This window comes from Chinchilla lanigera, unplaced genomic scaffold (genome assembly GCF_000276665.1).
Source record: "Chinchilla lanigera isolate Chin_1 unplaced genomic scaffold, ChiLan1.0 scaffold00082, whole genome shotgun sequence".
Taxonomy (NCBI): Eukaryota; Metazoa; Chordata; class Mammalia; order Rodentia; family Chinchillidae; genus Chinchilla; species Chinchilla lanigera.
This window is the reverse complement of record NW_004955483.1, coordinates 8,636,120-8,650,469: the sequence shown is the minus strand read 5'-3', so window position 1 is coordinate 8,650,469 and position 14,350 is coordinate 8,636,120. Positions and strand designations below refer to the sequence as shown.

Sequence of the window (14,350 nt, the reverse complement as noted above, 5' to 3'; positions counted from 1 at the left end):
CTAGAGACCATACTCATAAGTGAAATAAATCAGACCTGCATGTGTAAACATCGTATTGTCTCCCTAGTGTAAGAACCTGAAAGAGTAAACAAAATTTGAAAGGTACAATAGATATTGTGAAAGGGAAAGAAACTACTCAAAAGGAAAGAACAATTGGGATGAGGGAAAGGAGAAAAGAAAGAAAGAAGGAAAGGACAAAAAATACATATGTATATATACACAAGATAGCTAAGATAATTATACTACTAATTTCTATCAGTTTATTAAAAGGAACAGTTAATGCTTAATTTTTGTCCTTGACCAATTTTACATGCTTACCTCTGGCAATCTGAACAACTACTTTGAAGACAACAATATGCCATAGAACAACCATTGTTGAATTCCTATTATCTTGTTTTTTGAAATTCTGTGTCATTTCTATTTTTTATTATTTTTTATTCTTTAAAAACAAAAAATAAAGAATTAAACACAGAATTACCACATATATCCACAATTCCACTTGTAGATATATACTTAGAGGAAATTAAACCAGAGAGTTAGACAAATATATGTACACCTGTGTTCATTTCAGCATTCTTTGCAGTAGTCAAAAGTAGAATCAGAGATTGGGGATATAGCTTAGCAGCATAAGCGCCTGCCTGGCAAGCATAAGGTCCTGAGTTCAATCCCCGGTACCAAAAAAGAAAACAAACAAACAAACAAAAGTAGAATCAATCCAAGTGTCAATCAATCAATAAATGGACTTTTTAAAATGTGCTATATCTATACAACAGAATATTCAACATAGATGAAACTTGAAGACATTGTGATTTAAAAAAGCAATTATGCAAGGGCAAATACTGTATTATTCCACTTAAATGAGAGACCTAGTCAAATTTGCAGAAACAGAAACTAGAATGGTGATTGCCAGCCACTGAAATGGGGAACAAGTGCTGGGAGTTTAGTGCTTAGCACATAGCAGAGTTTTCATAGGGGAGGATGAAAAAATTCTGGAAAAGGACAGTTAACTACAGCATGAATGTACTTAACTGTGTATTTAAGACTGTTAAACTGATCAATTTTATGTCATGTACATTTTAGCACAATAAAAAAAACCTATATGGAAGAAAATGTAAACTTCCTAAAAGTCTTCCAACTTTCATTATGAAATGTTTTGAATTTGTTTACTTTTAAGGTGAAATAAAGCACTGGTTTTAAACTTCACTACAGTATTTTAAAATGTTCTCAATGCCGGTAATATTAAAAAGTGCTTTTTTCCTAGGAACAATCACTTTAGAAAACCATTTCCTTTATCAGCTTAAAGTGCTGAGTAAGAAAGTAGAAGAGATAGTGCTACACAAGAGTAGAAATTACTCTAACATGATTAGCAGTGAGGGAGGCATCACGTAACTTCAGTGTATGTGCAAGACCAATCATTTGTCATAACCTTGCCTGACAATCATATCAATCCCTCTTGTGAGTCACTGCTATCAATTTCTGTTTAATGGTGTGTTTTGTTCATATTCTCAGTAGCTCCAGTCAGATACATTTATAGAAACTGGGAAAAGGAACAGACAAAACAAGAGAGAGAGATGATTAAAATTTTAGTAATTCAAAAGTTAGGGTTTTTTTCAATTCTGCATTTTTTCTTCAGATAAACACCTTTTAATTGTCATATAATTCACATACCCTAAAACTTACCTTAGGTATACAACTCAGTTTTATTATATGCACTAATTCTAGAACATTTTCACTAAACCCCAAAGAAACTCTAACCCCATTAACAGTTATTTATCATTTCTACTCCCCAGCCCCTGCCAACCACCAGTTTACTTTCTGTCTGTATAGATTTACTGACTCTGGACATTTTGTGTGAGTTGAATCATACAAACCATGTGCTAAAGGCTTCCATGTCAGACAGAACAACTGTAGAACACTGCTATTCAAAATCTCTCATTGTTATTGTTTGCCTGGCCAATTGCTATTTTATTCTTCTGTCCTGACTCAGAAAGGCATGAGGTTTCCCGAACTTTCTCTATCAACTTGGGTACCGGCACCTGCACAATAACAAAGCTTTTTTGGATATTGCTGCTCCTTAGAGGTACTGGAGGTATTTGAATGTGATAGACTTAAAGTCCAAACTGGAATCTGCCTTCTGTTTACTTCCAAATCCAGAAACTGAAAGAGTGATTGAATTGTACTAACTTCATGTCTTAAAATACACAAAACAAATGCCACAATGGATCGGCCATGACCAAGCCAGTTCCAGAACACAGGCTGGTCTTCAGTCCTCCAAACACTAAGGAAAGATGGGGTTGGGGACTTTGTCCCTAGGGCTGGATTTTGTGTAGAGAGTTGAAGAACTATCTACAGAATATACTCTTACATAATGGATACGCTTCCCCCCTACTGATAAATGCCAGTTTTCCAGTGGACCATGGAAAATTGTCTATTTTGGGCCACTCTGTGGGAGGCCATGGAACCCTTACTTGTGTTTTGAAGAGCACTAGAAAATGCAAATCTGTGTCGGCATTTGCTCTCATTTGCAAGCAGCCTCTGTCTTGAAGGGAATGGGTCAGAGAGGGGCAAAAATCTCTCTCAATGGATATTTGGAAGCAGATCAAGATAAATGAAAGGCTTATGATGTTGCTATTCTTAGGAAGTTCTATTCAGACTCTGGTTGGAAGAGACCAAAGGAATGATGACAAAACATTTCAGCAAGGCAGCTACTTCCCAACAACAACTGTTTTTAGATTACAAGAGTCACTCCTCATGGCAGTCCTCATTAGGAACCACATCAGACTTCATACGAAATACCTGACTAGAGAAAACATCAGACACTGGAATTTCTATAGAAGTCAGAATAAAGAAAAAAATGCAGTCATTGGATATTAAGATACGAGCTTTCATAACACTAAAAAAGCTTCATCATTCATAGTAGAGTAATCATCCAAATAAACATACAAAATACAAACAAAACTATCAGGAGCATACTGGCAGTTTTAGAAGGCCTGTCAAGCTCAAACGTGTTTGAATGTCCTTAGATTTCCTATAGCTGCTTTTGTGAAAATGTGGAGCAGATTGGTCCTATTTTATAGAACTCCTTGCCAGTTTTTATGAGCCTGTAGTGAATCTTTTAAGATTTTTTTTTGAAGATCAGGATTTGTTGCATCAAGAAAGGATTTTTCACTGCTACATCAGTGAGAAGAAATGAACGCTAACCCTGATCAGTCTAGGTTTAAGTCCCCAGGATTCTTCCTCATTGTGTCAGAAACAGGACAAACTATACTCCATTCTGTGATGTAGAGTTTTCTGCAATCTCACTAGCCATTCTCTTTCCCCAGACATTTTGGAAAGGTTTTGTTGATTTTATTTTATCCACTTTTATTTCATCACTAACCCAAAAATTAAAAATCCAAAATGCTCCAAAAGCCTAGACCACAAGTTAAAGATTCCGCACTTTATTTCCTGTGATAGATCACTATCAAAATGCATGCACATTATTTATTTATTTATTTATTTATTTATTTTGGTGCCGGGAGTTGAACTCAGAATCTTGTGCTTGCCAGACAAGCACTTATGCCACTATGCTATATCCCCAGACCCTCATATATTATTTATAAATAATATATAAAATTACCTTGAAGATATGTATAAAAGGTGATATGAAACATAAATGAATTTCAGCTTAGACATAGGATGTATCCTCAATATATCACATTGTATGCATCCCCAGTACCCCCTCAAAATAACCAAAAATTCAAAAACATTCTGAAACACTTCTGGTCCCAAACATTTCAGGTAAAATATATCCAATCTAGACTTGCAGAAATTCATAAAATTATAAGTAGGGACTATTAAAGTACCAAAAATGCATAATTTCAATCATCCACGCACTCACTATTGTTAAAACATGAAGTGAAAACAGCCTCTCTAAGGTCTTTCGATTGCCACAGGTGGTGGGCCTACAGGTTTTTGTTCCAGCGGGTCCCAGTCTCACCATGTGGTCACACCTGCAGCCTGAGCTCCCGCCCGTCACACCACTCCCAGGACCGTGAGCTGCCCCAGCTCTGTCTGTCCTTTCTGGCCTGCACAGAACTCCACACCTCTCTGTTAGCCAGCTTTTTGTCCCTGTAACAAAGTACCTGAGAAAATCAACTTATGCGCAAGAAAGGTTTATTTTGGCTCACAACTTCAGAGGTTTCATTCCCTGGTCACTTGGCCCTGTAGTTTCAGGTATGTGGTAGCATAGGTCTCAGCAGATTTCATGACAAAGGAAGTCTGTTCACCTTATGAAGGCCAGGAAATGAGAGAGAGGAAGGTCCTTCAAGGGCAGACCCCACAACCCAACTTTATACTAGAAGCCCCATCTCCTAAGGTTCCACCACCTTCCAGTATAGCCACAGGTGGGAGACCAACCCATTAACGCATGGGCCTTTGGGGAAACATTCAAGGTCAAAACTGTAGAATCTTCCCTGTGGCTTCCTTCATGGCCTTCCTATTCATGCACAGCCATGTGGGTCCCTGGGTATCCTCGCCTTTCTCATGTCAAACACTGCACTTTGAGTTTCCTCCACTCTTACTGACCCCTCAAAAGCAGAAGCATAGGAAGAAAACCAACACTAAGCAAGGCCCAGATCCTCCATGAAAATCTGCTTCCTTCTCCAACTACCATTCCACTATTATCAGATCCACAGGTCCCACAGAGCTTCTGAAATGTATAACATGAACAGACCATGCTCTCTCACTAGTACATCAACTCCAGCTGCTCTTGGTGGTCTAGTCTCACCTGAAATCTCATTCAGAAGAACAGGATTGCAGAAGTCAAAGGCTGGCAGCAACAAAATGCCAAATCTCTTCTTTTTTAAATCACAGTCCAGTTGACCAATTAAAATTATATGTACTTGTAGTGTACAATGTGAAGTGTTAATACCCATATCTGTTGTGAAATGGTTAAATCAAGTTAATTAATATGTCCATTGCTTCACATGCTTATACTGTTTTGTTGGAAAAATATTTCAGATCCCTTGTCTTAGAAAGTTTCAAGTATATAATAACGCATTATTTTTAGCTATGCTTACATATTGTACAATAGATCTTTCAAACTTACTCCTATCTAACCGAAACTTTATACCTTTGGACCAGTGTCTCTCTATTCTTACACACAGGCCTCCTCTCAGCTCCCGGAAATCACCATCTCACTTTCCGCTCCTATAACTTCCATTTTTAGGGTCTGAATCATCTGAATCTGCAGTGTAGCTTTGTGCATCCTTTGGGGTACCCTAGAGAGGTCAAGCAGAGGTACCCCCACTCCTGCCACCCAGAGGCCTGCAGAGTGTAATCAAAAGTGTGTATGATTCCTTCTTTAATTCAAGAATTTCCCTCAGTGTGATCAAGCTCTGTGTTGGCAGCTAAGAAAGCCACAGACATCTGGAGAGTTATTTTTCTCCTTTTGTCACAAGATGATGGAGCTAATCTGGATGGGAAGTGTGCGGGAGAGGAGGGACAAACACTCACCACCCTCACCAGATCTGGGCAAGGTGGCTCCCAGAGCTTCCTTTGGTGTAGGTCAAACACCCAAATAACTCATGATTCTATCCCTTCCACCTGACGAGAAAACACAGGATCCTCTCAACAAAACTCTGAAGGTGTCATAAAGAAGGATCAGATTTCAAATCAACCTTGTTGTTTTTAAGAATCATTACAAAGTATTTAATCTGGGCCACATTGTTTCCAAAACCTGAGAAATCCATAAAACTCTAATATAATTTTTCAAGTATGAAGTCTAGCCAAGAAAATTATTTGAAGTTAATTCCCTCTGCTTTGTTGATGACTGTTGAACTAAAAAAAAAAAGCAAAAACGACTGAAATTGTTTTTATAAAATGCTTGCAAGTGCCCTGACTAGGAATATACCTGGCTGGAGGGAGAGTTATTTTTTAGAATTTTCCACTTGCTGTTTTAAGAGAGCTCATAAAGTTAGAGGTTAACCTACTCTTTAGAGAAGAGATATTAAACATACTCTAAATTAATTCAAATTATATAAAGAATACACACATACAACATTAAATTCATAATATACTGCTTACATTTATTATTTAAAGTTGTTTATGGGCAATTAAAGTTTTTCTCTACACAATGCATATTTTCTAGATGTCTTCTGATTGTAATACATCACAATATCCAGTTCAACAACTAACCATTGAGCCCTGTTATGTGCCAGGTGGGTGACACTTGGGTATTTGTTTAGTTCAAAATGGAGTGGTTCTTGTTAGCTAAGTTCTAGGCAGACTTCTCATTTTTCTTCACTGTTGCTAGCATTCTATGACAACAGTACAAGCACTTACTTCTGCAATGATTAAATGAGAGAGGCAGGAAGAGTCCATTTCATAAACATAATTTTATTTTTAAACTCAAAATCTAACACCCTTTTTCAACTATCCAAGTGCTTTCACTTAGCTTGCAACTATAAAATATATCACATAGAAGAGATCTGAAAGAATATGCAAATACACATCGGAGTAGGGTGATATAATCATTTTTATTCCGTATTTTTGCTACTTTTAAGATACTATATTTAAATGAAAAATAAATGTGCTTTCTTATTAATAAATAAGCTTACTTCTTAACTGTTGTCTAATTATTTGCCTTATACAATTTCACCTTTTTTTTGTACTAAACTAATAGTGTAAGGGCTAAATATGACATTGGTACCTTTTTTAATATTTTCCTTTGGGCTCATAATCGCCTACAGTTATCAGAAACTCTCTTGGATAATCTCTCTCCCTTCAACCAACTCTAAATGTTTGAATCTGACTTTTCTTTGATTCTGCTTCCAAAACCGTTACCTTTTTTCATCCCAATAATTGGAATTTTTTAAAGAATTTGTTAAATATTTTTGGCAATATATTTATTTCCTGTATGATTTTGGGTAAACTTGTCTATTTCTCTAAACCCTGACTTTAACTCTGGATTAATTTTGTTGAGCAAACCAATAAGCACCTGGGCATCTGGCTATGGGTGGGTGGAGGTTACTTGCTAACAGATGACAGCTCTAGAGCTACCAGCAACCTTTTCCTTACTGAGGAATGATGAAAAATAAATTTTAGGTATATATTGCCCTCCACTTAGGCACTTAAATATTGATAAAGGAGACCAGTAAAATGGAAAACAAAAAATTCACCAAAATATTTTCTTTCTAACTGAATGAATAGCCTGTTAATTTCAAAGATATTCAAAAAAGAAAGAGATGCATGTGGAGTGAACTATTTAGGTACCACCTAAGTCTACAAGTTGGTAGAAATTTGAAAAGACCTGCAGGTTTGTAAAGGGTAAGAACACTTTTATGCAGGGACAATCTTATTCATAAAGTTGATTACTGGAGATGCTGTCTGGTTTCTGTGGTGTCAGCCAGCCCCCTGACTCTTCTGAGCCTCTTTAGTGCCTAGTATTGAGTGAGTTTCCCCCTTGAGTTGGGTATGGCCATCTACGACATCCTTTATAAAAGTAAGATATTCCCAGCAGTTACTCATACCAAACTCAGTCCACCTTGATGATTCTGCCCATGCCTCTGCTATGGAGGACCAAGAACTTGTGGTTCATCTGAGGTTGAGTTGCTCACTGTGCCAAAGGCCTTTACAGGAAAGGCAGGAATGCACCTGCCTTTTTCACTTATAGACATCATAATATCCAATCAGCCTTTAGACATATAGGTCACTCTGGAAAAGATGACAAAAGCTATGGATCATCTTCTGAGACCCATGCACAAAGCTAAAGCATTAAATACAATTCATGGAGTTCACAAACTCTTAAAATCTACCTAGAGGAGAGAGGGTGGTTAAGGGGTGCAGGGGTGCAGTTGTATGGGACAAATCACTTCCAATGTTCTGACATACAGTAAAAGAACTACGGTGGGTGCTGACTGAATATTCCAAAACAGCTAGTAGAGAAGATTTTAAATGTTCCCAACACAAAGAGACAGAATATGTTTGAGGCAATATACATACGCCAATTACCCTGATCTCATTATATATTGTGTACATATATTGAAATGTCACACTATACCCATGAATATGTCAAATTATTCTGTGTCAGTTAAAAAGACTTTGGGGAGGGCACCAGGAATCAAACTCAGGACCTCACGCTTGCCAGGCAGGCACTGCACTGCTGAGCTAAATCCCTGGCCCTAGAATTTGTTTTAATTAAAAATTTGTCTGTTGAGCCCAGATTAAGAATCCCTGTTCACTGGACAAATAAAACATTGCTTTTAGTGTCTATGGTGCTGAGATTAAGAAATGCGAGGGAAGCTGCTACTGTTCGCCTTTGCTTTCTTTTATTTATAGTCCATCCACTCAACTTCTGCACCTGTCCTTTGTCTCCATCTCTTACCATTTATAGGTGGACAGAATCATCAAAGGGATGACAAAGAATTGTCAGTGAGGAAAAGGAGACTCATGTGCTGCTGTCATCCGGTGTATTTCCAGGTGCTGTAATTAACAGCCACCTGTAGTCAGAAGAGGCTAGTTCTGTGGGTGACAGTGGAGAGAATGTGAGCGATGGATGTAACGTTGTAGAGGGAACATGACTTCAGCCAGCTCTTCTGTGTGTGGTAGCTGCATATCAGACCATGTGCCCTGGTCACTAAGTTCTTTCTCTTGAGCTACTTGTTCCAGTCACTTGGGAAGCTGAGGTTGGAACATCACTTGAGCTCAGGACTTCAAGGCCAGCATGAGCAACACAGTGACACCCTGTATCTTTAAAAACAAAACAAAACAAGAAACCCTTCACGAGGCAAAAGTTTGGACTAATGGAAATTTATTTCAAAGTCTTTCACTTCTTTGGCATGAACTTCCAATGGAGAACAGGACTGTCAGGATTCCAGAGTTGAGCTACCTTGGTTCCTTTGAGAAAAAAAAAAAATTAAAGAATTAATTCACCCCAAATATTCAATGAGTTGCAGTTACTTCTGCAAAGGGAGTGTGTATTTTGCAGAGACAGCACTAGATCTCATGTCTATCCATATCTCATGAAGCCGAGAGAGACTTTTTACCTGCCCTCCCTCTTTCTCTGCATAACTGACCCTGAGGTACATAGTAAGCTTTTATCCTCAGGTTCAGTATCCAGGGATTCAACTTATGGTAGATCAACTTATGGTAAAAAAATATTTTTTTAAAAATTTGCTTCTGCAAGATAGACATTTTTCATATCATTATTCCTTAAACAATACAGTGTAACAACAATTAACATAACATTTACATCATATTGGATAGCATAGGTAATCTAGAGATGATCTGAAGTATATAGAAGGTTGTGCATGTACATACTATGTCATTGTATGGGAGGGCTTGAGCATCTGAGGATTTGCTAGAGTTCTGGAATGAATCTCCCATGGGTATCAAGGGACAACTGTATAAAGTTATGTTACTTTCCTCAGGCATATTCATCACTGGTACATCTGCTCAATAGCAATAAGATATCTCAGTTTTATTCTTAGGTTGATTCTTGATGATTACACAGACATCAAATTCCATCACAATTCCTCAGATATCTAATCTTCTAGTAACTATTCATTGCATTATCAACAAGTAGTTTTCCATTCATTTCTTTTCTTTTTTTTTTTTTTTTTTTGGTTTTTCTCCGGTACCGGGAACCGAACTCACGACCTTGGGCTTTCCAGGCAGGCGCTTTGCCGCTGAGCTAAATCCCCAGCCCCTCCATTCATTTCTATTTCAGTTCAGTAAATGTACAGATTAAGAGAACGAGTTCAAGCCAGACTCCTGAGTCCAAATGCCCCTATCAATATTGTTCTGTGGTTTGAGATAAAGGCTAAACCCCTCTGCCTGTGTTTTCATTTATACAAACAGTCATCCCTTGTTACCATGGGGCATTAGTTCTAGGACCCTCATGGATACCAAAACCTGAGAATTCTCAAATTCTTTACAGGATTTACATGTAACCTATGCACATCCTCCTCCTGTATACTTTAAATCATCTCTGGATTACCTATGATACCTAAAACAATGTAAATCCTGTGCAAATAGTTGTTATACAGTGTTGTTTAGAGAATAATGAGAAAAAAACCTGTGTATATTCATTAAAGGCACATTTTGCCCATGAATATTTTAGGTATGTGGTTTGTTGAATCCTTGGATGTAGAAACTATGGATATAGAGGGCTGGATGCATTTTTAGTCTTTTTGCTTAGAGTGCTGCATTCCCAGTACCCACAAGGTATGGAACACAGTAGGCCATTAACTATTTGTACAATAAATGTTCTTGAGTTGACTGCTGGGAAAATTACCTACTGATAAATGTTCACTGCACAGTTATTAAAATAAAATGCAAACTCCCATGGTGTACTGGGAAAAGTTTGGACTAATTTAAATTTGACTTCAAAAAAGGCATGTTTGTGGAGGAACATCCTTATTATTATCTTGTCCACCTCAGACATCAGGGACAACTTCGAAAGAACATTGTGTTCATTACATTTTCCATTTGCTAGTAAGAGACCATACTAACAGGGCAAATAACTATGAAAGGTAGCAAGCACCAATAATCAGGTCTCGGTAACCTCAGCAGCCATGAGTGGGCAGGCTGCATGGAGAGACCTGGCACTCTGGCCTGGCTTCATTCTGGGCAGAACTTGCAATTCAGGAAGCAATCCTCTGTGCAAGTGCCAGCATGACTACTGCTTAGCAGAGACCATTTTCTTGGGTCCATTTGTTCCTATCTATTACACCCTTTGTGGGAGAAGTTTTCACCAAGCCGACTGGGAGATGGTCATCCCCCAACGTGGCAGACTGATATGCAGGTACTCTGGGACCTGCTGTGGTCTGAATGTACCTGTCCCTCCAAAAGTCATGTGTTAGAACCTAATACTTCATGTGATGGTGTTAAGCAGCGGGGTGTGTAGGGAACCAATTAAGTTATGAGCGCTTTACCCTCATGGATGGAGTTATCACCCTTATAAAAGAGATTGAAGGGAATACACTAGTCCCTTTTCGGTCTCCCACCATGTGAAGGCATAGCATTTGTCCCCTTTTAGTCTTTTGCCTCCTGCAATGTGAGGACACAATAACAGAGTGTCATTTTAAAACACAGAGCAAGATTTCACAAGACACCAAATGTGCTGTCTGCTTGATCTTAGACTTTCTACCCTCTAGCACTATGAGAAATAAATTATATTATTTATAAATTACCCAGTCTGAGGTATAATGTTATAGCAGCATAAATGGACCTTGGGAGTAGACTGGATAGAATCTCAGAAGTAGATTCTGGGAGGGGATCATGGAAGCCTGGATTCTACTTGATACTTGTAGAAGTTTGTAGACTATGAATTGTGAGGTCCTGGGTCACCTACTCTGTTGAATTTCTAGCAAAGCCCTTTCTCATCAAGTAATTCATTCCCGAGTTCTGCCCAATGAAAACAGGCAGAAGAATAACAGGACCATACCAGTGACGTGTTCCCCTTTCCTCATGTGTCCACTGCACTGATAGCTCTTGGGTACAACCCTGGCTGGGTGAAACTGGAATGTAATCTGTAGGAACGTCGCAGTTACATAAGGAGACTCAGGTTACAAGTGTAAGGACCTCAAGTGACAAGAATACTCTTAGCTTTGGCAAGGAAGGTGACAGCAAGTCAAAACAAAAATGAAGAATGGAGGAGAATGAGGAGAAATTTCTAGGTAGAGGGGGAAAAACTGACGGAGTACAAATTAAAATCATCCTCCTGCTGCAGCAGATAAAGAGATCACCTGCTCAAGAGAAAGGTAGGTTCCACTTGGAATCTCAAGGACGAGATTTAGAAAAGTGCAGAACCTTTCTCTTCTTTCCCATTCCAGAACCTTCAGAGCTGATGCTGTAACAGAAAAATTAATTACAAATATTCACTCATTAATCATTATGTGTCAGCCCCGAGAAAGGTGACCATGAACCAAACAAACAGATTGCCACTGTTCTTGCTGTTTACAGGTCTAACTGGAAACCAGGACAACAAGCATTGCTGAGGTTTATTTCCTGGGAAATCAAACTGCAGATGGATGCTATGCTAAGGGGAACTGGTGAAGAGACGAATGCAGAGGTCAAGTTAACACTCTTTCCCCTCTAGGCTACTGGATTATTTTAAAGCAGATTTCCCTGCTTTTTACCTGTTTCTAGTCCTATGCGGTGCCATCAAACTAACATTATTACCATGATTCTGCTCAGAAAACTGTCAATAGTTCCCCAGTGCCACCACCTAGGACTGGGGTATCTTAGCTAAGACTGAAGGCTCAACCTTCCATCCACCCCTGGTACCCACAGCTCTCTAATCCAGCTGTTCTCACAGAGTGCCCTGCACACAGCTCTTGTTCTTCACTGCCTCTTCTCTTTTGTCCCTGCTGCTCCCTTCATTCTGAGAGCTCTTCTTCAATGTCTCATTTTTACTTGAAGACTCAACTCACTTCCAGCAGGATGCGTTCTCTGATCCTAGTACCGGAAGCAATCTCCTTTTCTTCCATGGACCCACAGAACTCTGTTCACACCCAGGACACTTTTTACAGTCTTCTCACACTGTGGCTATTTTTATACTCTCTGCATCTCCCTGTTATAGTATAAATCTAGTAGGATCTTCCTCATTCTCTCTTAAACTCCATAATGCTGCATACTCCAAAACAAAATCTACACTCAACCCTCTACATCTGTGGGTTTGGCATTCATAGATTCAACCATGAATTGAAAATATTTGGGAAAAAATAGTGTGTCTATGTTAAACGTGTACTGACTTCTGCCTAGTCATTATTCCCCAAACCATCAAGTGTAACAACTATTTATAAACATTTACATTGTATGCAATATTGTAAATAATTTAAAGATATTTAACATATATGGAAGGCGGTACATAGGTTATACGCAAATGCTACAACGTTTTACATAAGGACTGGAGCATCTGCAGCTTTTGGTATCAGTGGTGGGTCCTGAAACCTCTTCCCCAAGGATACAGCAGACAACTGTATTTCACTAAAAGAAATGCTCTAGTGATGTTGAAGTTAATGTTTTAAACAGTAGTCACATTGAAATAGATGCTTGGAAGTTTCTTGTGGTCTTGAACAGCTTGGTTCTTATGTATGTATTACTTTCTGGATTCCCGGCACATAAATGCTCTAAATACATGTGCAACCCATCCATCCATCCATGCATGCATGCATCCATCCATCTATCCGTGCATCCATGCATCCATGCATCCATTTATCCATCCATGCATGCATCCATCCATCCATTCGTTATTCAGTATAACTTTACTGGACACCTACCTTGTGCAAGGCATGTGCAGCATGGCATGGTGCTGGCTCTGACTGTGCCATGTAAGCATCCCCTGTCTTTCCTCCAGACGTGGGGGATCAAAGAGTCACTACACAGTCCACTGCTGGGCAATAACAACTTGTAGTAGGAATGACCTTCATTTAAGTTGAGACCTACTGGGTCAGAATAAGCTTTGTCATGCACAGAACTGAGTAAGATGCGATTTTAACATTGACAGAGAAGGTTGGCTTTTCAGAGATTCATCTTTGCAGACTTCACTTTGGGAAGGACTCAGTCACACCCTCCACCCCTTTTTCTTTCTTGTCTGCCGTTAGCTTCCAGGTATTTATCCATGAAGACCTTAAGTTCATCTTTTCAGATGCAAACAAATGCCAATGAAGATTCAAAATCGACAGTTTCCGATCTAATAATGTTAACAAAAAAAGAGAGAAAGGCATTTAATTTCCAATTGCAATCAATATATAAAGGAGAAATGTGTATAAATACATATATCTTAGGAAGTAAACTGGATTTGGTTACATTTGTTTCTAAATCAAGCAACTTTTTAAAAGTTGCTGTGAATAAAATACTTCTTTTAAAACAAGGTTGCGAGATATAAATGCATCTGATCTTGACGCCTAGCTAAAGCATTAGATGTCTAAGCGTCCCCCCACAAAGCAGCCTTTATCCTTCTGTTGGGGGCGGGGGACACACAGGCCTGTCCCATTACCCATTTCTCTGCAGGAATCCCAGACCCTTGGGACCCGACCTTTCCGTGCCCCCTTCACTCGGGAGCCTCCGTATCCTTCCAGAGCTCTTTGCATCACTGCCTGCTGCAGGGAATTCTTTTCTTGGCAAGCACTTCTTCCCCCAGCCTGTGCCTTCCTCATCTCCCGCTCCCGTCTCCCACGGCCCATCTGCCCCTCCTCTCCTCCACCTCCCCGCCCCGCTCCCCTCGGCTCCCCTTTATTTCCCCTCCGCACCACCCTCGTGGCGCAGCTCTCCCTCCCCCTCTCCGCTGCGCCCGGCTGTATTTGGAGCTCCCGGAAGCCGCCGGCGACTCTCCCCAGGAGCGGCGTGACTGACACGACTCGCA

General features: G+C 39.4%; 1 long non-coding RNA gene and 1 pseudogene across 2 annotated transcripts; one reads left to right on the top strand and one right to left on the bottom strand.

Moving 5' to 3' along the window:
- The first annotated feature begins 2,229 nt into the window (after nucleotides 1-2,229).
- Nucleotides 2,230-2,681, top strand: LOC102008855 (annotated as a pseudogene).
- A 6,093-nt stretch (nucleotides 2,682-8,774) lies between these two features.
- LOC102023600 lies at nucleotides 8,775-14,344 on the bottom strand. Of its 2 annotated transcripts, XR_263873.1 has the most exons (4): nucleotides 14,238-14,344; nucleotides 13,266-13,678; nucleotides 11,730-11,833; nucleotides 8,775-8,877 (listed from the first exon to the last, which is right to left on the bottom strand). It is a non-coding gene; the product is annotated as an uncharacterized LOC102023600 (long non-coding RNA). The 2 variants fall into 2 exon arrangements; XR_263871.1 differs by lacking the exon at nucleotides 11,730-11,833.
- Between the last annotated feature and the right edge of the window lie 6 nt (nucleotides 14,345-14,350).